The following is a 25,133-nucleotide window of genomic DNA, read 5'->3' on the forward strand; positions in this document are numbered from 1 at the left end:
TGAGAAAATATCCCTCAAAAGATATTCGCACTCCGATTTCAGAATCTGAGTTCTCTCAGGTGGTCACTGTACATTATGTGGTAAAGGACCCTGAGATACAGAGCTTACTGAGGCCTGTCAGTGTGTCCTCTAGCCACACTGAACAAGGCAGAGAGAGACAGAAAGTGACCACCGAACAGAGAGAGGAAAGGGTGTCGAGACTGGAGTGGCAAGGCCAGGAGGCACAGAATGGTGTGTCATGGGAGTTGGAAAAGACTGAGAACAGATGCCACTGTAGAATGGCAGGATGGGGCAGCTCCCAGACGCCTTGGTTTCTGCCCATTGGTACTGACTCTGGCTTCCAAGACATAAGATAAATTTCTGTTGAACAATTTGTTTCTTTGGTAGTGCGTTGGGTAGAAAGGACCAAGTATTGTAAACAAGTACTATATACCACTGTGTTGTTGAATAATCTTTTTGTACACTATGAAGAAGTGTCACTCTGATTGGTTTAATAAAAAGCTGAACAGCCAATAACTAGGCAGGATTTCCAGGCAGAGAGGATACTGGGAAGAAAAAGGGTGAAGACACAAGGAGACGCGGAAGAAACAGGAAAGCAGGATGGAGAGTACGTAGATAAGGTAACGAGCCTTGGGGCAGCACATAGATTAATAGAAACGGGTTAAGTTATGAGAGCTAGCTAAAAACAGGCCTAAGCTACCAGCCAAACTTTCATATAATAATAAGTCTCTGTACCGTGATTTGGGAACTGGCTGGCAGGACAAAGAAAGACTAGCTACACCACTGAGCCTCACCTGAGGCAACGGGCATCACATCACAGCAGGAAGTCCTCGATAGCTCCTCACCCTGCTAGACTGACTGCCCTACGTGATTACTTATGTAGTCTGCTCCACTCCCAGCTAGAAGGATCCTGGTGAGGCAGGGTGGCCAGCGCCTCATTTTTCACTGCCCTACACAGAATGAATGCACAAATGAATGAAAGAATACGTGGACCCAGGGGTGTTCATTTTTGAAAAGCAATAATAACTTTAATATAAATGTGGGTCTAAATCTATAGTCTCAGCACAGAAAAAGCTAAAGCACAAAAATCCAGGAAGTCTGAATCCAGAGCGGGTTACATGTAAGACCTTGTCTCAAGAAAAGCAAAAGAAAACCTCGTGGCGGTGGTGCACGCCTTTAATCCCAGCACTTGGGAGGCAGAGGCAGAGGCAGGCGGATCTCTGTGAGTTCAAGGCCAGCCTGGTCTACAGAGTGAGTTCCAGGACAGCCAGGGCTACACAGGGAAACCCTGTCTTGGGGTGGGGGGTGGGAGTGGGGCAGAGAAAGAAAGAAAGAAAAGTACAGGCAAGGCTGGGCTGAGTTTTAGTTCCTTGGCATGCAATGGCTGGGTTTGATCCTAGCACTGTATCAACTAGGAATGGTGGTACACATCTGTAATCAGGGCACTTGGGAAGTAGAGGCAAGAAGATGGGTAGTTCAAAGCCGTACTCAATTTCATAGTTCCAGGCCAGCCTGGGGTACAGGAGATCCCATCCAAAACAAAAGGGGGACAGAATTGGGGCCTAGATAGGCCTGGTAGCACCTATAATCCCAGCTACTCAGGAAGGCAAGAGAATCAGGAATCCTCTAACCCAGGAGCTCAAGACCAGCCTGGGCTTTGTTCTACTGGGGCTGGAACTCCAAATGACCCTCACCTAACTCTCACCAGCTTATCAGCAGGGCAAACATGCAAAAGAAAAATAGATCTTTCTTCAAAAGACAAATGTCTTACCGAGCTAGGGCCAGTATGGAAGCCATTTGTTGTTGCTGTTGGTCTGTTTGTTTGTTTTGTTTTCTTCTTCAGGAGTAGTATTAGCTTATGAGAGCCTTTGTACCTTCAAAGGCAATCACAGGCAACTAAAAATGTCCTTAATGTCCTGTCCACCCAACCATTGCATCAGCTAGGAGAAGGGACCCCAGAGGCTTGTGGGAGTTGTACGGGTGTGGAAAGCCTGGCTCCCATGGGCAGATTCTCAGGAGCTACCATAGTTTAGTGACTACCTGTGCCATGCACAGACTGGTTGCAATCTACTTGGCAAAATCTCAATATGGCACCAGCCCCTGGTTTCAGAGGGAGGGAACTGGAACTCAGGGAAGTGGTTGCCAATGTCACACAACTGAAATTAGTCTGTCCTGACCCTTCTCATGAAGCCATGTGAAGTCATGTGCATCTGAGCACACAGCCGGTGGTCCGAAAGGATTTTATACACACACACACACACACACACACACACACACACACACACACACAGACAGAGAGAGAGAGAGAGAGAGAGAGAGAGAGAGAGAGAGAGCGAGCATTTAGTTTGTTTCAAGACAGGGTTTCTCTGTGTAGTCCTGGCTGTCCTGGAACTTGCTCTGTAGACCAGGCTGGCCTCGAACTCAGAGATCCACCTGCCTCTTCTTCCCAGTGCTGGGATTAAAGGTGTGCACCACCACCACCCGGCTAGTTTTGTTTTTTAAGAGAGTGTCTTGCTATGTAACTTGAGCTAGCCCCAAACTCAAAGCAATCCTCCTGCCCCAGCCTCGAAATGCTGGGATTACAGGCATGAGCCATCATATCTGATCTTTAAAAAATGCTGATTTGTCTACCCAACACCAAGCAAACGCCGCCATCTGGTGGAAGATAGGGTCACTACAGGAATTACCATGTGCTGCTGGAAACCGGTCCCTAGGTACCTCAGTCACTACCACCAAGAGATCCAAACCAAACGCAGAAAGATAGAAAAGAAATTGTATTATATTATTACAGCTGGAAATCAGAGTGCTGGTCCTATGTGGAAGATTCCAACAATGAACCATGCTTTTGAAATGTTCTCTAGTCCCCTTCATATATACTGCCCGGAGATCCTCTGGCTTGTGCCCCTCAGAGGGTAAAAAAAAAAAAAGGTGCCAGCTGTGTCCTACCCAGCCATTGCTCTGGGGATAGGAATTTAGCCATTCTCCACAAGGTCCTGATGGTTGGTTGGCTCTTCCTTGGCCTGGTTTAGTCTGTTGTTGTGCTGTTTGAAAGGATCTTGCTGGCCTTCAGCTGGTGACTCTCCTGCCTTCCTAGTCTCCCGAGTCTAGGATGACAGCTATGCACTCCCACACCCAGCTTCTAGTCTGGTTTGAGTGCTGACGGTTGGGAATAGGAGGTGAAGGGCAGGGACACCCTCATTTTACTATTTCCTCCAAAGGATAGGCTCTTCCCCAACTCTTGCCATGGTGGGAATCTTAGTGTTCAGGTGTCATATAGCAGCCTTCTCTGACGGTTTCTCTAAAGCATCAGCTAACAGACCCAGCTGCAAACTCAGTCTTCATCATATGAACTTGACGGAGCCCAGGATGTGGATGGAAGAAATGAAAAGGAACTTAGACAGCTGGCAGAAGGCTTGGGTTTGGGACAGGCACATACCAACAAAGCAAATGAAACCCAGTTCTAGCTCCAGCGAATACAGAGGGATACAGGGAAGGCTGTTTCATCTCCGTACCACAACAGGGCTCAGCTGTGAGTGGCATTTACTTGGGTACACTGGATTTTGGTTGTGCTGATTTAGCTTAGCTAGGATGAAGTCACTGAGACAGATTTAGGATCGCAAGTTTACTGGTGAGTTAAATGTTTATTTAAAAAGACAAAAAGAGGGCCAGGCGGTGGTGGTGGACACTTTTAATCCTGGCACTTGGGAGGCAGAAGCAGCTGGATCTCTGAGTTTGAGGTCAGCCTAGTCTACAGTGTGAGTTCCAGGACAGCCAGGGTTACACAGAGAAACCTTGTTTTGAAAAAACAAACAAACAAACAAACCAAAAACTAAACCAAAACCAAAACCAAAGTGAGTTGTCATGGTGGCACATGCCTTAACCCGAGCACTTGGGAAGCAGACACAGGCAGATCTCTATGGGTTTGATGCTAGCCTGGGCTCCATAGGGAGTTGCAGGCCAGCCAAGGCTACATAGTGAGACCCTGTCTCAAAGATGGGCAAGGACAGTTGTAGAATGTTACTTTAACTATGTAAAGATGTGTTAGTTTGTTTATGCTGTGGGATGTTACTTGAACTGTGCAAAGGTGTGTTACATTTGTTTATGCTGCATTTATTTAACGATGTAAGGATGTGTGTTTAATTATGGAAAGATGTGTTGCATCTGTTTCACCTTGCCTGCCTAAGGCACCTGCTTAGTCTAAGAAAAAGCTGAATGGCCAATATCTAGGCAGGAGAAAGGATAGGCGGGGCTGACAGGCAGAGCGAATAAGGAGGAGAAATCAAGATTCAGGAAGAGGCAGAGAAGGAGGAGGAGAGAAGGAGGGACATGTCCACCTGGGGCCAGAAGCCAGGAAGACACTAGCCAGCTAGACACAGGAAGCAGTGAAAGTAAGTTATACAGAAAGAAAGAAAAGTCAAAAGCCCCGAGGCAAAAGGCAGATAAAGAGAACAGGTTAAGTTAAAAGAGCTAGCCAGAAATGAGCCTGAGCGAGGCCAAGCGTTCAAAACTAATAATAAGTCTTTTCTGGGGGGTGGGTGGGGGGTATCTTTCAAGACAGGGTTTCTCTGTAGTTTTGTGCCTTTCCTGGAACTCGCTTTGTAGACCAGGCTGGTCTTGAACTCACAGAGATCCGCCTGGCTCTGCCTCCTGAGTGCTGGGATTAAAGGCGTGCGCCACCACCACCCGGCAATAATAAGCCTTTGTGTCCTGATTTGGGAGCTGGTTGGTGGCCCAAAAGAAAAAGCCTGGTCCAGACAGTGTCTTTCAGTCTGTTTTCTGTTGCTATAGAAAAATACCTGAGACCAGGTAATTTGTAATGAGACTTCTTTTTTAAATGCATATTTTATTATTTATATGCACTCTCTGTGTGTTTATGTGTGCGTACATTCGGGTGTGGGTGGGTGGGTGTGTTCCCACGTCCATGGAGGCCAGAAGAGGGTGCTAGGAGCTAGAGTTGTAGGCATTTGTGAGTTGCCCTTCATGGGTGCTGGAAATCAAACTCAGGTCCTCTGGAAGAGCTGTAATCACTTTTAACCCAAGCCATCTCTTCAGTCTCCTAAAGACATTTCTATACTTCAAAGTCCTGGGGGGTCAAAGAACCTGGTAGCGGCATCAGCTTGGCTCTGTGGGAACCTCATGGCAGATGGCATCACAGTGGGGAATGTATGCTAGGAAAAGAAAGCAACTATGTTCACTTTTTTTTGTCTTACCCATTTTTATGAGTTCTTTGAGAATTTCATTATATATGGTTTTTTTTTCTACAAATAGCAGGGAGGACTTTGTAAAGAGGACAAATACAGTGAGCTCTCCATCCAGGAATGTATCCAAGCACAGGCCAGATGATCTTTGGGCAGTATACTGTGGAGGGAACTAAAGAACATTTGTATGAATATATATATTGTATGCCTGTGTATGTATATGCATATATTTGGGGTTTGTTTTAGCCATGGCTGTCCTGGAACTCATTACATAGACCAAGACACCTTGAACTTATAGAGATCCACCTGCCTCTGCCTCTTGGGACTAAAGGCATTTCTAGCATGCCCAGCTTTCATGCAATATATTCGATCATATTCAATTCCCTCTTCCAGTTCCTCCTACATCCACCCTTTTTGCCAACCCACCCAACTTTGTGTTATCGGTTTTTAAAATCCATTGAGTCCAATTTGTGCTACCCACATAAGTGGATGTGTGGCCCTTCCTTGGAGCATGATCCACCTACCAGGGGCCACATCCTTAATCCTTCTCTCAGAAGCTCTGCATCGCCGATAGCTCCTCACTAGGAATGAGACTTTGTGCCTAGCTTCCCTATTCACACTGGAATGTTTTCCAGTGTGAACTTCTACAGATCCTGTGAGTGCTATCACAACCACCATGAGGTCATATGGGCAGCTACCCTGTTGTGTCCAGAAAACACTGCTTTCGTATCATCCACAGACTCTGTCTCTTACCGTCTTTCTGCCTCGTCTTCTGCCAAGTTCTCCCTGCATTTTAGGAGCAGGGGGTAGCCAATCACCTCCCGTGTATGGATTTGAATGAGAATGTCTTCCATGGGCTCATGTAGTTTACACTTGATGTCCAGTTGATTGTGCTGTTTGGGGAGGCTTAGGACATGTAGTCTTGTTGGTAGAAGTATGTCACTCGAGAAGGACTTTGAGAGGTTAAAAACATGAGCCATTTTATACACTCTCTCTAATTGCTGCTCATGATTCATGATGTGAACCCTCAGCATCCTGTTCCTGCCACCGTGCTTGCTGCTTCCCTGTCACGATGAACTCTGAAGTCTCTGGAACCATAAGCTCAAACTCTCCTATAAGTTGCATTGGCCATGATAGCAACAGAAAGTAGCTAAGATGTCTCTTCCAGGACTGATCATTCTGTAGACTTTTATTTATTCTCTCCACTTCGACAAGTTCTGTGTCTCAGTGTTACTCTCCATTAACAACAAAAAAGAAGCTTCTCAGATGAGGGTTGAGCGATGCTCTGATCTATAGGCATAATGATAAGTCGTTGGGAATTGTTTTAATACTGTGTCTGTTTGAACAGTAACAGCAGGCTCACCCTTAGGGCCTATAGCTCTTCAAGCCCTGATAATGATGCCAGATGTGGGTTTCATTTTGTGGAGTGGGCCTTAAACCCCAGCAGAAAGTGGTTGGTGACTCCCATGACATTCATGCCACTATTGTACCTGTGGGCACATATTACCAGGCAAGTTGTCATTGAGGTTCACAGTGTTCATAGCAGAATAAGACTGATGATTACTTTTCTCCTCTAGCATCATGCATAGCACCTTCCATCACTATGAAAGCTGGCCACCAGGGATAAACCTTCCAAGCCAGCAGCAGTTTGGTTTCTCCATAGTCTATGACTCAAGTATGTGTTACCTTCAGCAACAGAGTCTTACAAAAGAGCATTGGCAATAGGTTATAATGTTTGAGGGTCTGTGGTACCTCACTGACCAACAGCTCCAAAAAAAGTAACCCATTCCTGGCACTAGGCTTTTCATTTGTTAGCCTATGGTGTCTAGTAGGGGCATTGTCCGTTATGGGATAACTTCATTTAAACTCTTTGTGTAGGTGTGTATGTATATATTTTAGGAAGCTGATATAATAAGTTTCCATATAACTTCTTCAAAAGATCTTTAGTGTTAGTTATGCCTGCCTGTATCCCCTCCCCTCCCCTGCCTTTTCATCCTCCACCCCATTAACCCTTCCTGTTCATCATTCCCCTTTACACTTTAATAGTACTACAGTCTATCTCTTCTTGGAATGCCCATCCCCCATGGCCCCTTACTAATTTCCTGATCTCCCTGGCTGTTCCAAATGAAGCACATATATGTGAAGGGTCAAAGCCAACATCCACAAATAAGAGACAATATGCAACATTTGTTTTTCTGGGTTTGGGTTACCTCACTCAAAATGGTTGTTTTGAGTGCCACCCATTGACCTATGAATTTCACAATTTCATTTTTCTTAACAGCTGAATAATATTACATTCTGTAAATGTACCACATTTTCATTATCCATTCATTCGCTGGTGGACTTCTAAGCTGTTTGCATTTCCTGCTGTTGTGATCAGAGCAGAAGTGAACACGAATGAGCAAGTATTCCTACAGTAGTATATACAGAGTCTTTGGGGTATATGCCCAAGAGTGGTAGAGCTGGATGATAAGGTAAATCTATTTCTAGAATGTTTAGGAACCTCTGCACTGATTTCCACAGTCACTGTACTAGTCTGCACTCATAACAGTATCAAATAAATATTTTTCTTTACCCATATCCACAAGAGCATTTATTATCATTTATTTTTGTTTTGGGTTTGTTGGTTTTCAGGACAGGGTTTCTCTATGTAGCCATAGCTTTCCTAGAACTCACTCTGTAGTCCAGGCTGGCCTTGAACTCAGAGATCCACCTGCCTCTGCCTCCTGAGTGCTAGGATTAAAGGCATTCCCAATGTGTCTGTTTTTATGCCCGTACCATGCTGGTTTTTATTCCTATAGCTTTGTAGTATAACTTGAGATATGGAATGGTGATACCTCCAGCAACTGGGTTGTTTGTTATTGTTTTTTGAGACGGGCTCTCACTATGCCCTGGCTGGCCTAGAATTCACGATGTAGACTAGGCTCCACTTGGCTCCAGCAGGGTTTTGTTTTGTTTTTTGTTTTTGTTTCCTGTTTAGGGTTATTTTGGCTATCCTGGATCTTTTATATTTCCACATGAAATTTAAGATGACTTTTTCAAGTTATGCAGATTGCAATGGAATTTTGATGGGGATTGCACTGAATCTGTAGATTACTTTTGGTGGGATAACCATTTCACAATATTAACCCTGCCAATCTGTGAGTATAGGAGGCCTTTCCATCTTCTGGCACCCTCTTCAATTTCTTTTTCTTTCTTTCTTTCTTTCTTTCTTTTTTTTTTTTTTGGTTTGGTTTGGTTTTTCAAGACAGGGTTTCTCTGTGTAGCTTTGCACCTTTCCTGGAACTCACTCTGTAGTCCAGGGTGGCCTCAAACTCACAGAGATCCACCTGCCTCTGCCTCCCTAGTGCTGGGATTAAAGGCGTGCACTACCACTGCCTGGCGTCTTTCTTCAATTTCTTTTTTCACTGTCTTAAAATTTCCCTTTCCCAGGCTGGAGAGATGGCTCAGAGATTAAGAGCACTGACTGCTCTTCCAGAGGTCCCGAGTTCAATTCCCAGCAACCACATGGTGGCTCACAACAATCTGTAATGAGATCTGGCGCCCTCTTCTGTATACATAATAAATAAATAAATTTTTAAAAAAGAAAAAAAAATTTCCCTTTCCTTTTTTTTTTTAAATCAAGTTCTTACTATGTAGCCTTGGCTAACTGGACCTTGCTGTGTAGAAAAGGCTGGCCTCAACTCAGAGATTTCAGAAGTTCTGGGATTAAAGGCATGCGCCACCACAACCAGCTCTTAGAGTTTCCTTTGAACAAGTCATCTGCTTTGTTGGTTACATTTATTCCAGTGTTTTTGAGGCTGTTGTGAATGGTATTGTTTTCCTGATTTCTTTCTCCATATGTTTGTCATTTGTCATAGGGAGGTTTTTGTGTGTTAATTTTGTAGCCCAGTGCTTTGCTGAATGTGTTTATCAGCTGTAGGAGTTTTCTGGTGGCATGGTGGCATCTTTAGGGTCTGTCGTGTATCATCATCTGTAACAAGGGACACCTTGACTTCTGTCTTTCCTGTTTGCATCCCTTTCATCTCCTTCATTGTCTTTCTTTTCTAGTTAAGACTTCAAGCACTGTATTGAAGAGGAGAGAGGAGACATCCTTGCGTTCCTGATTTTAATGGAAATGCTTTTAAGCTTCTCCCTATTTACCATGTTAGCTGTGGGCTTGCTGCTTAGTCTTTTTTTTTTTTTTTTTTTTTTTTTTTTTAGCTGAGGATCGAACCCAGGGCCTTGTGCTTGCTAGGCAAGCGCTCTACCACTGAGCTAAATCCCCAACCCTGGTCTTTGTTGTTGTTGTTGTTGTTTGTTTGTTTGTTTGGTTGGTTTTTTATTTTATTTATTTTGTTTTAATTTATATTTATTTTTTGGTTTTTCGAGACAGGGTTTCTCTGTATAGCTTTGCGCCTTTCCTGAAACTCATTGGTAGCCTAGGCTGGCCTCAAACTCACAGAGATCCACCTGGCTCTGCCTCCTGAGTGCTGGGATTAAAGGCGTGTGCCACCACTGCCCAGCTAGTCTTTGCTTTTATAAGGCCCTACTCTAGGGCCAGAGAGATGGCTCAGAGGTTAAGAGCACTGACTGCTCTTCCGGAGGTCCTGAGTTCAATTCCCAGCAACCACATGGTGGCTCAAAACCATCTGTAATGAGGCCTGGCGCCCTCTTCTGGCCTGCAGAGATACATGCAGACAGAACACTATATATACATAATAAATCTTAACAACAACAACAACAGAAAGAACCTACTCTAGTGAGAACTAATCCTTTCCTACAGTACCTGACCTGCATCTGACATATTGATTGATACACTCAGGAAGGTGGAGCCCCATGATCTACACACCTTCCAGATAGCCCCGCCAAGGTGGCTCAAGAGGAAGATAAAGGCCCGTATCTTACCTCAGTGTCTCTGGTAAAGTAAAGGAGACAGACACAAAATGGAGGCACAGACGCCAGTTACTTTGTGAGCTCTGAGTGAAGAGTTAGCACTTCTGGGCAGAGCAGCTTAAGTGCCTGGTTTAATTCTTCCCTTGTGTGTGGGTAAGGCTGTGAGCCAACCTGGTTTGTAGGTTCCCTGGACCAGTGATAAACTAATACGTGACGAGGGACAAGCTTTCATGGTAGAAGCATGTAAGACCCTGAAAATGGTAGAATATAAAAGGAGCCAAAGTTAGAAGATATGCCATTAAATATATATTCTGCCGAGAGTCATCTTTTCTAATAAACAATACTACTAAGAATGAATTCCAGTGGAAAAGATTTAGTTTCAGGTAACCATGCATAAGAACCATTCTTCCATAGCCCCTTGACCTCAGTTGCCTTTAGAGTGGGTGGCACAGGTGACTCTATCTTTGCTGTTGACTTTGACACATGGTCTCATTGTATAGCCTAGGCTGGCCTCAAGCTTAAGACTCTCCCTCCGGCTTTATCTCCCCAGTTCTGAGATTGAGTGGATTCCACCCTATCCAGCATAACTTCATTTCAATTCTGACACTATCTTCCTATCCCCTCATCTCTCAGCAATTTCATCTCAAGATTCGCTCGCTGGTCAGTCAGCTCAGGATTTGTCTCTCATAATAATGATGTAATTTGTTCTGGTTGATCTGGTCTGATCTTACATGGTGGCTGAGGGCAAGGTAAGTGACAGATGGACTCAATGCCAAAATGTTGTTACTTCCCTGCCCCCTTGGTCAAATTCAAGTAACAAAAAGCTGTAGAAGGATTGGCTCCTAAGAACCTCAGTGGGGCGCACTTGGAGTCCATGGTCAGGTTTAAGTCTATCTGTCCCGTGGATGATGTCCTAGCTTCTCAAAAGTACTGCATAGAGGGCTGGAGAGTTGGCTCAGCGGTTAAGAACACTTGACTGCTCTTCCAGAGGTCCAGAGTCCAATTCCCAGTGACCACATGGTGGCTGGCAGCCATCTATAATGAGATCTGGTGCCCCCTTCTGGTGTGCCTGAGGACAGAGCACTCATAAACACAAAGTACACAAATAAACAAATATTAAAAACCCTGCATAGGTTGGGCTGGAGAGATGGCTCAGCGGTAAAGAGCACTGGCTGTTCTTCTAGAGGACCTGAGTTCAATTCCCAGCAACCACATGGCGGCTCACAACCCTCTTCTGGCCTGTAGGCAGAACACTGTGTCTATAATAAATAAATAAATAAATCTTAAAAAAAAAAAAAATCCCTGCATAGGTTAATTCACTAGAGGTCATGCTCCTGCAGAGTGTCAACAGTCAGCAGGGATACAACCTTACAAGGAGAATACAGAGCACAAGAGGAACAGAACCTTTTTAAAAATCATTTTGAAAAATAAGTACTAGCTAGAGTTATAGTCTGTGAGCTTGGCTGTAAATCCTTGAGAGAAGAATCAAAACTACAGGTAACAAAGACTTAGAACGATTGATAAAAGAGTCTATTTCTCTTTGTTGCATAGAACATTTTTGGGTAATGTTTATGATTGGCAGCATTATACAAGGATTGTCAATCTATCCCACCTTTCTTCTCAGAAATGCATTTACATTTGTTTCATTCAGGGTAATAGGCTATAGTTATATACAAATCCCCATTTAACTATTTGGGGTTTTTTATTGTTTTTTTTGAGACAGGGTCTCACAGGGCTGGTCTGGAACTTGGTATGTAGACTAAGGTATCCTATCAATTCACAGATATTCACCTGTCTCTGCCTCCAAAGTGCTAGGACTAAAGGTGTGCAGCACCATGCCAAGCTTATTTTAAATTATTTATAATTTGTGTGTGTTTCGAGTTTTGTTTACACGTATGTCTATACCACATGAGTGCAGTGCCAGTGGAGGCCAGTAGAGGGTGTTGGATCCCCTGGGACTAGATTTACAGAAGGTTGTGCTCTATCACGTGGACGCTGGGAATCCAACTCGGGTCCTCTGGAAGAGTAACAAGTGCTCTTAACCACTGAGCCATCTCTCCAGTACTATTTCTTCCTTCCTTCCTTCCTTCCTTCCTTCCTTCCTTCCTTTCTTTCTTTCTTTCTTTCTTTCTTTTTTTTTTTCAGAGCTAAGGACTGAACCCAGGGCCTTGCGCTTGCTAGGCAAGCACTCTACCACTGAGCTAAATCCCCAACCCCCTCTCCAGTACTATTAACCATTGTTTTCTTTCATTTTATTTTGTTTTGTTTTAAAGAGTAAACAACTGATTCATTCACCTTCCTGCAAATTTAACAATTTCATTTTTTTTATAGCCAAAAAAATTTGATTGTGTATCTGTACCACATTGTCAGCTATTCATCTGTTGGTGGGCATCTATGCAAGTTCCAATTCCTTACTGTTCTGGTGGAAGCTCCACCTCAGCCCCTGACACCCTAGCATCCATATATTCAACGAGTCTGGAAAGTTCTGGTGGAAGATCCACCTCAACTCTCCTTCCCCATCTCTTTCCCCAAACCTCCCCTTCAAAGCCCACCAAACACGGCTCCTCCCCCAGAGATGCTCAAGACCACTCCCACAGGTTTTCTGGTCTCTCATCCCTGTTTCCTCTCTGGGGGGGGGGGAGAGTGGGGGACGAAAATCACCCAGGAACGCTTTACCCATTAAACCAGGGCTTTTTCTAATTCGGTCTGATTTGGTCTGATTTGGATTGCTGTGTTGGCAGAGAGGCTTATAGGGGTGCAAAAAGCCTTTCACTTACTCTTGTGAACAGTTCATCAATGAACATGAATTACAAGTGTCTCTGTAGGGGCATACACAGTCCTTTAGGGATGTGCCCAGGAGAGATAGAGCAAACTGTCTTTTAAATAAAGTAAAATGTGCTTGTTTACAGCCGTCATCCCTAGATGACCAATGTCTAATACCTTTTCATCACTAGAGAGGTTCTTTATGGAGTGCAGTGTTTGAACATGTCAAGTTATCTTTGCTTAAAAATGACAGCCTAATGCAATTTGGAGCACATGAACACAAGCCTGGAAAACTCCAGCACTGAATATTCTGTGTTGGTGGGTACGGTGGTGTGTGCTTGTGATCCCAACACTTAGAAGGCAAAACAAGAGCATCAGAAGTTCAAGGTCATCCTCAGCTACATCACAAGTGCAAGGCAAGCCTGGTCTACATGAGACCCTGTATCAAAGAACAACATAAAAGAGAAGTAAAGGAAGGCAGGGAGCAAAAGAAAAGAAAATTTCAGTTTGAAAGACACCAGCTTGGTAAGTGTTTTCCTAAGCTTTGCACTGTAGGTTTATATTAAGAACATAAATACATTCTATATACAAAGGAGCCCACAATAATTAGCATCACATTTCTTTTCTGTAGTATTCTGTTAAAGTGATGTAAAACCGACTAAGAGAGTCACATTCCAAGTACCTGGGTGGACGCGAATTTGAGGGGGTGCTACTCAGTCGATGGCGGCCATCATCAGACTCTAGCCCCCTCTCCTCCCTCTAATGCCCCATCCTGTCTTTGCTCCCTAGCTAGTGCTACACTCCGCTCTGACTGGTTCTTCCGCTCAGCAGTTTCTCCCCTTCAGCCTCCTCTGGCTCCGAGTCTCCACCTGTCTATCATTCTTCTCCCAATCTCCTTCTCATCCAGAAAGAAAGTAATGCTCGGGGCTCGAGAGATGCTCAGTGGCTAAGAGTGCTTGCTGCTCTTTCAGAGGGCCTGAGTTCAGTTCCCAGCACCCACATTAATTCCAGCTCAGGGGGATCCGATACCTCTAGCCTCCACAGGCTCCCTCCTGCACTCACGTGCACATGCCCACACATATACACATAAAACTAAATCTTAAAAAAAAAAAAAAAAAGAAAATGTATGCTCTTTTTTACCTTCTCCTCTGCTGATGTATCAGTGTTTCATACTTTGACAGAACTCCTGAGGTATCAATCATCTAAAGTCTCAGAGCCTTCAGTCTGTGCCTGGTTGGTCTATTGCCCCCCACCCCCACCCCCACCAGCTGAGGACTGAACCCAGGGCCTTGCGCTTGCTAGGCAAGTGCTCTACCACTGAGCTAAATCCCCACCCCGGTCTATTGCTTTTTTGTGATGAAGCAGAGCAAGAGAGTATGACAGAGTTGACTACCTCTTGGTGTGTAGGAAGCAAGCGGGGGTGGGGTGTGGGGGGAGGAGGCAGGGTCCCACGTTCCTTTTAGGGAATACCCCCAGTGACCTAACTTCCTTTCAGTAAGCACTACCTCCTAATGTCCCACCACCTCCCAATAGTCCCACAGGTTGGTGGTCAAGCTTTAGCATAAAGACCTTTGGGGGCATTTAACACTGGGTCCTAACTGACCATGTCAAAAGGACCCAGGCTCCCACTCCTGAATTCTTTTCATACACCTTCCTGAACAGTGAAGCTGCCAAGCTCCCAGTTAGACGTGAATTTGGCTCTGCCCAGTAGAAGCACTGGCTCCTGTAGCCAGGAAGAAGGAAGCTTGGCTGAGGCTCCTCCTGCTGGGAAGACATGCATCCCTCAGCCCAGGACACAGACTCCAAGTTTTGGAGCTTTGCAAGTCTGGGAAGATGCGGTAGTAACCTGGGAGTGTCCTGGCCAGGCTGCAGAGCTGAGTCCTGACTTCCTAATGTCTGGGCCATGGCAGAGATAACAACTTTCCCAAATGCTAGAGACACACAGCAAGAAGATATCTGTGAGCCTGCTGTTCATGACATGTACTCAGGAAGCACTACATCCATCCTCTGCTAGTTTGATGGGATTATTCTTGTCTTAGTCTGGGGCTATGAGAGAACCAGATTTGGCTTTGCTAAGCAGAGAGTACAGGCTAGACCAGAATGATTGTTTTGAACAGACAGAGCTAAGGTTACCACCAACATCCTGTCACCTCTGCTTCTCAGCTCCTGCCTACCCCCATTTACCTTCCTCATTGGCCCCAAACATAGTGGACCATCCCAGTGTGTACAGTTGTCATGGCCTTTCACAGCCTTAAACTCTCTCACAAGCTCCTGCGAAAAGCTCTGGACCCTGCTTCCTCTCACTGTCTGCTTCCTGTCACTGTCTGTCCATGCTCCAAGCAAACATGACAGCCTCCTCTCTATAGCTTCAGTCCCATCCAAATGTCCCCTCTGTCTGGATGGGACCTTTCCTGCATAGTTCCCAAGTCCCTCTTCCAACTACTCTGAACATGTCTACAACCTGCACGTGGTTGTTCATCTGTGTCACAGATCCTAGCTTAGAGACGGAAAAGGATGCTTGGAGATAATGAAACCGAGGCCACACTGACACACAATACACCCGCGTTTCCGTCTCCAGATTACTTCCCCCTTTGTACCCCAAAGGCAATCTTATCCTTTTCCTCACCCTATCATTCCCCACAGCCTAGCTCTGCCATCCAGTTATTGGGGCAGCTGTACCCAGGTCCTTATACCTATGTGCTGCAGCCATGCCCATCCTGCACTTTAGCACATAATTTCATTGCTGAACCATGGACAAGAGAAACTCAGATGACCACAGGGCCTTTGACTTGCCATACTTGCTGCCCACCAAGCTGTTTCCACGACTATCACTCCTTCCTTTCGATTTCTATCAGAGGTTACCAGCCTGACCACTTTCTCAATATTCTCCATCCCCACTCTATGTGATCTATGGCTTCAGTTTTGGGGTGCTGGTGTTGACTGTTTGGTTTGGGCTGTGCTGAGGATGGACCATGCTTGGCATGTGCACCTCAGCCCTTCTGCCATCACCATGCTTGCTGCTCTTAGGACTTCTGCCCAGTGTCCCTTGTATTCTGTTTACACAGTTGTGCACTGTTGTCTCCTAGCCTGAAGATCTTCAAAGGAGGGCCTGCTGTTGAGAGCTGCATCCCCGGGAACCGAAACACAGTCGAACCTTAGTAACCCAAAGTAACTCAGTGTCAAAGGAGTAACTGTGGACTAATATGAGGTGTGCTCGCCCTCACAGCCTGCTGTTGTTTACACAGCAGGAAGCTGAGGCTCAGAAAGGTGTGGTGACCACCTCCCTTTCCAGGACCACACGGTCAGAGCAGCAGACAGGAGAAACCATAGCCTTCTCCCCCAGCTCCTTCCTACCCACCCTGACTCGGGGCCAGCATCCCAGAGCCCCATCACACAAGAGCCCCATGGACATGCAGACCACACAAGCACTTTAGACACCACACCCATGGCCAGATGCCCACAGCACAGGTTCCAGCCTTGCCTGGGCAGTATCCTTTCCTTTTTCTCATTTAAAAGAAAGCCTGTTCATGTTCAGGCACATGGCTGGTGCCCTCAGGAATCCCACTCACATACCCATACCCACTCACAAACCTGCAGGCTGACACCCCACAGTGGCAGGCTCTGGGACTAACAGGGACAGGACACCATAGGCCTGGGTTGCCATGACAACAGACAGCTCCACATCTTGGCTGTGAACACTGCCGGCCACATGGAAGCATGGGGGCCAGGCTGTGTGTCACTGCAGCTGTGGGTAGGCAGGAATGGTCTCTAGGGCACCCTCCCCCAAGGGCACAGGGCCGCTCTCCGCTGCCCTTCATGAGGCCACCCCTACTTTTTGTGTGTCTGCTGTGTGCACAAACTGTCACACATCTTACTACATATCCTCAGGGTGTCTTTGCCAGATAAGTACTATGGAGAACCAGATTTCCAGATGGTGAGACTGAAGATCCATGGGTCAAAGGACCCTGTCTTGCTTGGGGTTTCACAGTGAGTTGCCAGTGGATTTGTTGGACCATGGAGAGTCTTCCTGTTTCCCACCCTGCATCTGAGCCTGGGTGTCTCACCAGGGCCCCCTGTCTTCCTTCCAGGCCATCATTTTGTGTACCCCATTCAACCAAGAGCAGCCAAAGTAGGGTAGCTTTACCATGTGAGCTCCCTGTCCTGAGCATTCAAGGGAAGGCAATGAGAGCTGCTGTGGAAAATCCAAAGATGAGGGAGGATATGGCGCTGCCCGGCTGGCCTTGCAAAAGTTTCTCTGTGTAGCTTTGGAGCCTGTCCTGGAACTCACTTTGTAGATCAGGCTGGCCTTGAACTCACAGAGATCCGCCTGCTTCTTCCTCCCAAGTGCCCGGCTCTAAATTAAATTTAAAATACCCTTTGAGTTGCTCTGTGTGTGTGTGTGTGTGTGTGTGTGTGTGTGTGTGTGTGTGTGTATGTGCGCACGCGCGCAGACAAAATTGGAAGTTACTAGCTTCAGGCACAGCTGAATCCAGCTCTCTGGCCCCACACATCTTTCTCTGGTTGCTCTTTATGCTCAGACCATCTTGCCTGCCCTGTGTAGTCCTCACCCCATCAGGTTTACATCTTATCAGCTCAGGCCCCTCAAAACAAGATTGAATAAGTGAGGAGGTCCAAACTTGGGGAGTTCCAGCCAGGACCTCTGACAAGTCTGTGAGCATCAGTAACCACTTAGAAGCACTATAGTACGGTTGCAGTGTGTTGAACACAGTCATCTTTGAGACATGGCAACTATGCTAGCCTTAACTACGTCCCAGGACGCGTCCGGAGTACTTCACAAATGCTGACTCATAGAAAGCCTATAGCAGCTCCGGTTTAGGAGCTGGGAAACTGAGTGATGCTCTGAGCTCAGACTGCAGCCACACTGCCCCTTGCCTGCAGAGCTCAGGAAGGCCTACCTCCGACAAGTCAGGACATTTCCCAAAATTAGTTGGTGCAGGGGTTGACACAGGTGGCAACTTGCAGGAAGTTACAAGATGAGCACCTGGGCTGGACACATCGACAGCCAGGAAACGCTGTGGCCCTAAGGATTCCCACTGCAGAGAGGGGCCACTGGGAAGCCACCTTCTAGGTCTGACCCTTGCATGGCCCATCTGTAAACCATGCCTGTTCTCACCTGTCCATCGTCACAGGACACTCCTGGGCAGCACAGCCTCACAGAACTTTGGGTGATGTCGCCAATGGGAACAACACGTAGCTTATGGGCCGTGGGAATGTTGCTAGAGTGAATAAACTTCTTCATTTTATTGTTTTTAATTAATTGGATTATAAATAGCTCCATGTGGCTAATGGTACCGTATGGAGGGCAGAACTCTAGGGTCTAAATGAACACTTGATATTAATTTCAGTTTTGCTTACTTTTTGCCCATTCCTATACCTCATTCCAGTTTTGAGCAGGCTCAGCCACTTGCATTTCCTCTCTTAAGGGAGTTCTAGAAGTCTCTCACCTTCCAGGAAGAGGTGATCACCAGTCCCACTCTAGCCCTTCCAGAAGGGAGGTAACCACAGTCAGATAAGCCCCAGGATATTTGTATTACTCAGGGTGAAGGAGGGGACCTGATAATGGCTGAGATTCAGTTTCCCGCCAGCCAATAGGGAAGATGGGGGTTGTTTGGATAGGACATAGGTTGACTTAAAGAAAGTAGGGAGGTTCTTAGCCCATCTGAGCTTTCTGTGAAGGTTATACCAGGTACCCGTGTACCTGCTCCCTACTTCCGTGCCCACAGCCCATGTGCACACACACAGTTCACCTCTTCAGCACACTGCCCAGCAGCTCAGATCATAGCAGGCTCTGGGCTATATACCCTAGCCACCTACCTCCCTTTCCCGTACCTTTCCAGATAACGACCATGGTCATGGTCCCCACTGGTCTGGAGGAATTAATGGCCCACACGCACCCTGTCTATTCTCATGCCCCAGCTGTGGGAGGAGTCCAGGACAGTAGCTGAGAAATTTTAAAACACAGGTGTTTTTGTTTCTAACAATCCCTGGCTGCTGAGAAAACTCTGCATTCGGCACCTTACAAAGTAAGGTGTATTCTCTCACCATCAAGAACAGCAGAAGCACAGTTGGTATCAAGGGGCTGAAATCAATGTGGCAGTAGCCTCTTGCTTCCTGCAGAGGCTCAGCGTTAATTCACCCTGGCCATGTCTGCTTCTCTGGCCTACCCCGTCCCAATCCCACATGGCCTCCTGTGTGCCAGGCTTCCTTCTGCCCCACCCCCACCCTTCCCCTCCATCTCACTCTATCTTTCTTTTCGCTCCACTAATTCTGCAGTTGAGTTTCCCTTGTCTGGGGTGATCGCAAGGGCAGCACATTTGGAGTGCAGTGGACAAGACTTACCCGAGGACACTGCCTTTGTGACCATGGTATCTCCCCTGCAAGGTAAACATTCTGCTCTCCTTTTGAGACAGTGTCTCACTCTGTAGCCCAAACTGGCCTGTCGCTCAATTCTGCCTCTGCCTCTGCCTCCGCTGCTGTTTCCAGAGACTGGTGGCAGCACATGTCTGCGCCACCGCACTTGGTACTGTTTGTGCCACTGTGTGCCACTGCACCTGACTGCCTGTCTCTTACAAAGACACCATAATGGCATCAGGGAGCCTCCACAGCTCAGGACCATCCCTGTCTCAAGATCCTTAATCACATCTTCAGAGATCCTTTTTGCTGTAGAAAGAGACATGTCCAAATTCAGGCATGGCTGCCTCTGAGGTGTTTTTTAGGCCTATGCAATGAACGACATAAAGGTTGAGTCCAGATCCTGCATAGCCATCTTCCTATACTCTCTGTAGCTGTGACAAGTCATATAACCCAGTGGGGCATACGCAGCAAAAGACCTCAGGGACTCCATAACCCTGACACCATAGATTTATGAGTCTGTGGTCCCAGCCTGGTAAGAGCTCCCAGATAGATGAGGTTTCAGAAAAATAAGAGACTGAGACAGGCTCCAGAGGGGACTGTGCAGAGCCCTATATAACACCTCATTCTTCTCCCCGCTGTTCTTTCACTAGTTTTCTGTTGATGTGATGAAATATCACGATAAGGCAATTTTTAGAAGGAAGGGTTTAAGTCAGGTGTGGTAGCAAAATCCCAGCACTCGGGAGGCAGAGGCAGGTGGATCTCTGTGAGTCTGAAGCCAGACTGATCTACAAAGCAAGTTCCAGGACAGCCAAGGATATTATGCAGAGAAACCCTACCTCAATAAAAACCACAGAGAGAGAGAGAGAGAGAGAGAGAGAGAGAGAGAGAGAGAGAGAAAGAAAGAGAGAGAGAGAGAGAAAGAGAGGAGAAGGAGGAGACAGAGGAAGAGGAGGAGAAGAAAAAGGAGAAGGAGGAGGAGGGAGGAGGAAGGGTTTGTTTTGGCTTACAGTTCGGGAGGGTTAGATTTAATGATTGCCAAGTAATGGCTCAGCTGCTGGAGCAGGAAGCAGAGAACATACATCTTGTACCACAAGCAGGAAGCAGAGAGAGTGAACTGGGAATGGCACAAGGCTTTGAAACCTCAAAACCCACCCCCAAGTGACATACTTCCTCCTGCTAGGCCATGCCTCCTAAGCCTTCCCAAACAGCTGGGGGCCAAGTGTTCAAACGCCTGAGGCTATGGAGAAGATCTCATTCAAACCAACATGGCCTTCCCTGGCACGTCAGAGAACTGGGGCTGGCAGAGCACTCTGTGCGGCTTCTCTTTGAAGCAACTCCTTCGAGCAGTCCTCATTAGCTCCACGCTACAGAGGGTCGAGGTGTTGGCTAGATAAGTGGAGTGAAGCACCCCAGGCACTTAGCGATAGCTGGCAGCAGGGGAGCCTCTTGGGTTGAGTCAAGCATCCACCTTGTTGGGGCCTCAGGCTGTGAGCCCCCCTGGAGGGAGTGCAGGAGAGACTCTGAGAGCTGAACGAACTGGCTGGGTTCCTTCTGGCTTCCAGAAGAAAATTCCTAGCAGTGGAATCTGACTGGGTTTCCTTTTGCAGGTGCAGGACAGACTCCAGCACTGGATGTCCTCAACCACAGGTGTTTAGCAGGGAATGTCCTAGCTAAGCTCCATATTCACACTGCCAATGTCGCTCAAGAGCTGCCTCTACCCCAACCACCCTTTATCTACTTTCCTCCTGTCTATTCCCCCAGGAATGAAGAAAGTGGAAATCTGAGTGGAAGAGAGCACCCTTATTTCTAGGAAGGCAGGAAAGTAGAAATGGGGCAGGGCCCTGAACAGGAGCCTGGGGCCTTCTTGTCTCTAATGATGTCTGGCTGTGAGCCAGCCTGATGTGGCCCTGGCAGAATGGAGAAGGTTCCAAGCAGCCCAGGCAAGAGCACTCAGAGAGACCCGCGCCTTGTATTGGCCAGCAACACCTCCCTGGGAACGCCCGGGCCTCCAACAACAGTTAGACATGCTGGTGCCGCCTCACACAGGCTCATTGCCAGACACTAGACTGAGCATTGGGGAGGGCCCTAGGCTGCTTTTCTCATCACACACAGGGAAACCTGATCCATTCAACCTTCCAAATAGATTTGGAAGTTGGTTTTCCTAGGCAGCATCCATACCAGGCAGACCCTTTCTATGCCTGCCTGACCCGAAGCGGTGCCCACTTAGCTCACCTTCCCTGTCTTCCCAAACCCACCCTGGCCCCGTGTCTGTTGTCTCCACAGAAGTCAGGGAGCACGATGAAGACCTAAGGGAGAGTGTGTCCGGAGGGACGTGCTCCTCACTCAGCCCTCACTGCAGCCACACAAGCCTTTCCTGACCCTCTCTGACCTTGTCCCCCCCCCCCTCTGCAGCTCCATAGACCCCCTTGCTGCTCCTCATGCACTCCTGTCCTGGGACCTCTTGGGCTCACTGGTCCTTCTCACAGACGAGCTCCTTAGCTCTGATCAGAGCTCACTCCCCTCACCAGCGCTGGCTGGCTGCTTGTTCTTCCTCTCCTCTGCGTCTTCCAGCAGATACAATCATCCCTAGCCATTCATTCATCTGCTCTGTCTCTCTCTCCCACTGCTGACTCCCATTAGAGTGTTGGCTCCCTGAAGGAATAGTACTCTCTGCTTTGATTATTGTCTCTCCATCTAGCTAGGCATCCAGTGCATAATATGTTCCAGACAAAGGTGACCCAAGGTCAGGCATGCAGCTGACCCATCCAAGCACCTGGCTCTGGGTCTCACCTCCCCACAGTCTGACCCCAGCCTCTGGGGTTACCACACAGCACCAGTACAAGTATGTGCAGCCACCTCATCCACACCCGACCAGCTGCCCTTCCAGCCAACTTATCACAGACGGCTTTCCTGATGGGGATCAATAGAAAACCTTTTATCTCCTTCCCTGGTGGCGGCTCAGACTCAGGTCGGAGCATAGCCAGCTCCTGTTACTATGGTGACCCTCCTGGTCCTCACTGCCTCCCTCCCATCTTTCCTCCCAGCCCTTCTCCTCCCTACTTCCTAGATTCCCTACCCCTGCTCCCTCCTCTCTCCATCCCACAGCTCAGTGCCAGCCTTCTCTACCCACCCACCCACCCCCAGAGGCTGATGGAGCCTGTTCACAACTGACGTGCAGACTGGAGGCTGGGAAGGGGCTGCTGGGGTTGTTGGGGCTCTGGGGTCCGAGCCTGACCTTGCTACCACTCAGAATTGGTCAGACAGCTCCGGTGCTCAGTTTCAGCTCTGATGTGTCCTACCATTCCTCACTTGGGTAATGATCTGTCCCTGCTTCTGTGCAGATAATAGTGTCCTCTTAGGGAATTGCTCTGAGCATCCTGGAAGCATGAACTGTAAAGTGCAGAGCATACAGCCAGCCTGTGGTCCAGCAGAGGAGATAGCCTTTGTTGATAAGCTTCATGCTTAGTACAGCCTGGGGACAGACGACTGTGGTGGTGCAGCACATGAGAAACGCAGTGACAGACTCCTCTTCACCATCTCAGGCATGGCTCACCAGCCTGCCTTCCTCCCTTGGACCTTGAGGGACTGTAAGTTGGGGAAAGGGATGGGGGAGCAGACGCTTTGGCCCTCCATGGGGCTCCCCACCTATGGCCTCCAGCTTGCCCTCAAGACCCTCACCTCCGGGGCACTCTTCTTCCTGCCTGGAGGCTGTGTCCACAGTTAGTCAGAGCAGACTCTCAGGGTGGCTCCTGACAAGGTGCTGGGGCTCTGAGGGAGAGAGGCAGTGAGAGCTTCAGATCTACCGCTTGCTACCCCCTTTGACAGAGACTATGCTTGCCTCGGCCCTGAGGCTGTTCCCACAGTCGGCAAAAGGCTACTGAATGTGTGGTTGAATAGGGTTCTCAGGCTCAGGAGACAGTCTGGTTCATACAAGGGCAAGCCCTAAACACAGTTCTGTGGGCCTAGAAGAAAGAGGCCTGCAGAGAGCAGAGATGACACAGAGGAAATGAGATGACCGTGCTGACAGAAACTAGGGGCTGTGGGGATGGGAGGAAGGACCAGGCTGAGGACACTGGGCAGTAAAACTGATGTTTGCAGGAGCTAGAACCCCACAGGGAACCTGCCACCCACACTTGGACCTGACTCTCAGACTCCAGAACTGAAAGAGAAGAAATGTTATTTCAAGTTGCAGAGTGTGGGGTGACTGTCACAGTAGCCCCAGGAAGTGCAATCCTGCCCAGCCCTGCCCCTACAGGAACACAGGACCTGAAGAGTTCCCACTCCCTGGCTCAAAACAGTGTCACCTGGCGTAGTCAGTAAGAGCCCCGTTCAGAAAAGCAAACAGAGCTGTGGCTTGTTTGAGACAGCAGTTCAGTGTGTAGCCAAGGCTGTTCTGGAATTCACGCTCTTCCTGTTGCAGCCTCCCAAGTGTTGTGAAGACAGGAACGGACAGACCACCATGACAGCAAATGATGATGTTTACAACAAAACAAAACAAAATAAATCCCAGCACTTGGCAGCAGAGGCAGGTGGATCTCTGAGTTTGAGGCCAGATTGGTCTACAGAGAGAGAACAGCCAGGGATACACAGAGAGACCATGTCCTAGAAAATCAAAAATCAAAGCCAAACAAAAATGGTTTTTCAAAATGTATTTTCCAAGGCTCGAGGAAGACAGCTTTCCTGTCCTCCTGAGATTCCTAGCCTGGAGAGACGGACTCGGGAAGAATGATGGTTCGAGAGCTGTGGACATGTTTGCATGCACTACCCAGGGAGCCAGGCTTGATTTCACCAGGGGAGGTCTGGGAGGGCCTCCTGGAGGAGGATGCCACTCTTGAGCCAAACCTGAAAAGTAAGCACAGGAGCAGCCAGACAAGGCAGCAAGGGAAAGCATCTGGGACATAATAAAACACATGCAGGGACACTTAGAACGTGAGAAGACTGCAGGGCTTTCTGTGGGGACAGAGCCAGGGAAAGGGTATAAGTGGAGCCAGACCAGACTTGGAGGCCTGCAGGGTGGGGCACCAGAAGGGGAGGAGAAGAACCATGGCAGAGACCAGTTTTACAGGATATAGTTGGAGGACCAAAGAGTGACATCAAATCTTCCCTAAAGCATTTCAGAGCATCCTGGACGTGGTAGCAACTTCCTGTAGAAAGGGAGAGGAAGGGGTTCTCCCCCACGTCAACGACCATAAGGACAGTGGGTGCTGAAACTGAGCAGTTAGGGTCAGAAATGCCTTGGTGGTACAGGCTTGCAGGGCATGTGTAAGGCCCTGCATTGTTCCTAGAACTGCTAAATAAATAAATGACAAAACAGAAAGTGGAATGCTTGCTATCATAAGCCAGGGATGCATGGAGCGCGAATGGGCTCACTCAGACTCTGTGTTTTCTCCTAGACCTGGACTAGAGTGGCGTACAGAGAGTAGAGTTGAACCTGAATACAGGAAAAGAAGGTATTAAATGCACAAATGAAAATTGTTTGTGATGGTTTTTGTTAAACCTTGCTATTATTCACAAAGGAAAGCAAACACATGTTTTGTTTGGGGTGCGGCAGAATCTCACTTTGTTGCTCAGGCTGACCTGGAACCCACTATGTAGACCAGACTGGCCTTGAACTTGCAGCAATCCCCTTGTCTTAGGCTCCCCAGTGCTGGAATTACAGATGTGCAACTATATCCCGATAACCCCTCTACTTAAAGGGAGCTGTCTTGGTAGCGTATATCCTAAGGGCTACGCTTAGCTGGCTGGAGCCTAGAGAACAGGGAACCTCAATGAGGAAGACTGTGGTCAGGAAGCAAGCAGTCTGGGAGGTTTCACTTCTGGAGCTGACAGAAGGAGATGCAAGATGACCATGGGATCTTTTCTATGCCTTTTTGGATAGTGTAAACATTTTGTAATTACAGACTGGGTGTGCCTGACATTCCC

General features: G+C 47.6%; 1 pseudogene; it reads right to left on the bottom strand.

Moving 5' to 3' along the window:
- Positions 1-19,112: 19,112 nt before the first annotated feature.
- Positions 19,113-19,246, bottom strand: LOC118590559 (annotated as a pseudogene).
- Between the last annotated feature and the right edge of the window lie 5,887 nt (positions 19,247-25,133).

This window comes from Onychomys torridus, chromosome 8 (assembly GCF_903995425.1).
Source record: "Onychomys torridus chromosome 8, mOncTor1.1, whole genome shotgun sequence".
Classification (NCBI taxonomy): Eukaryota; Metazoa; Chordata; class Mammalia; order Rodentia; family Cricetidae; genus Onychomys; species Onychomys torridus.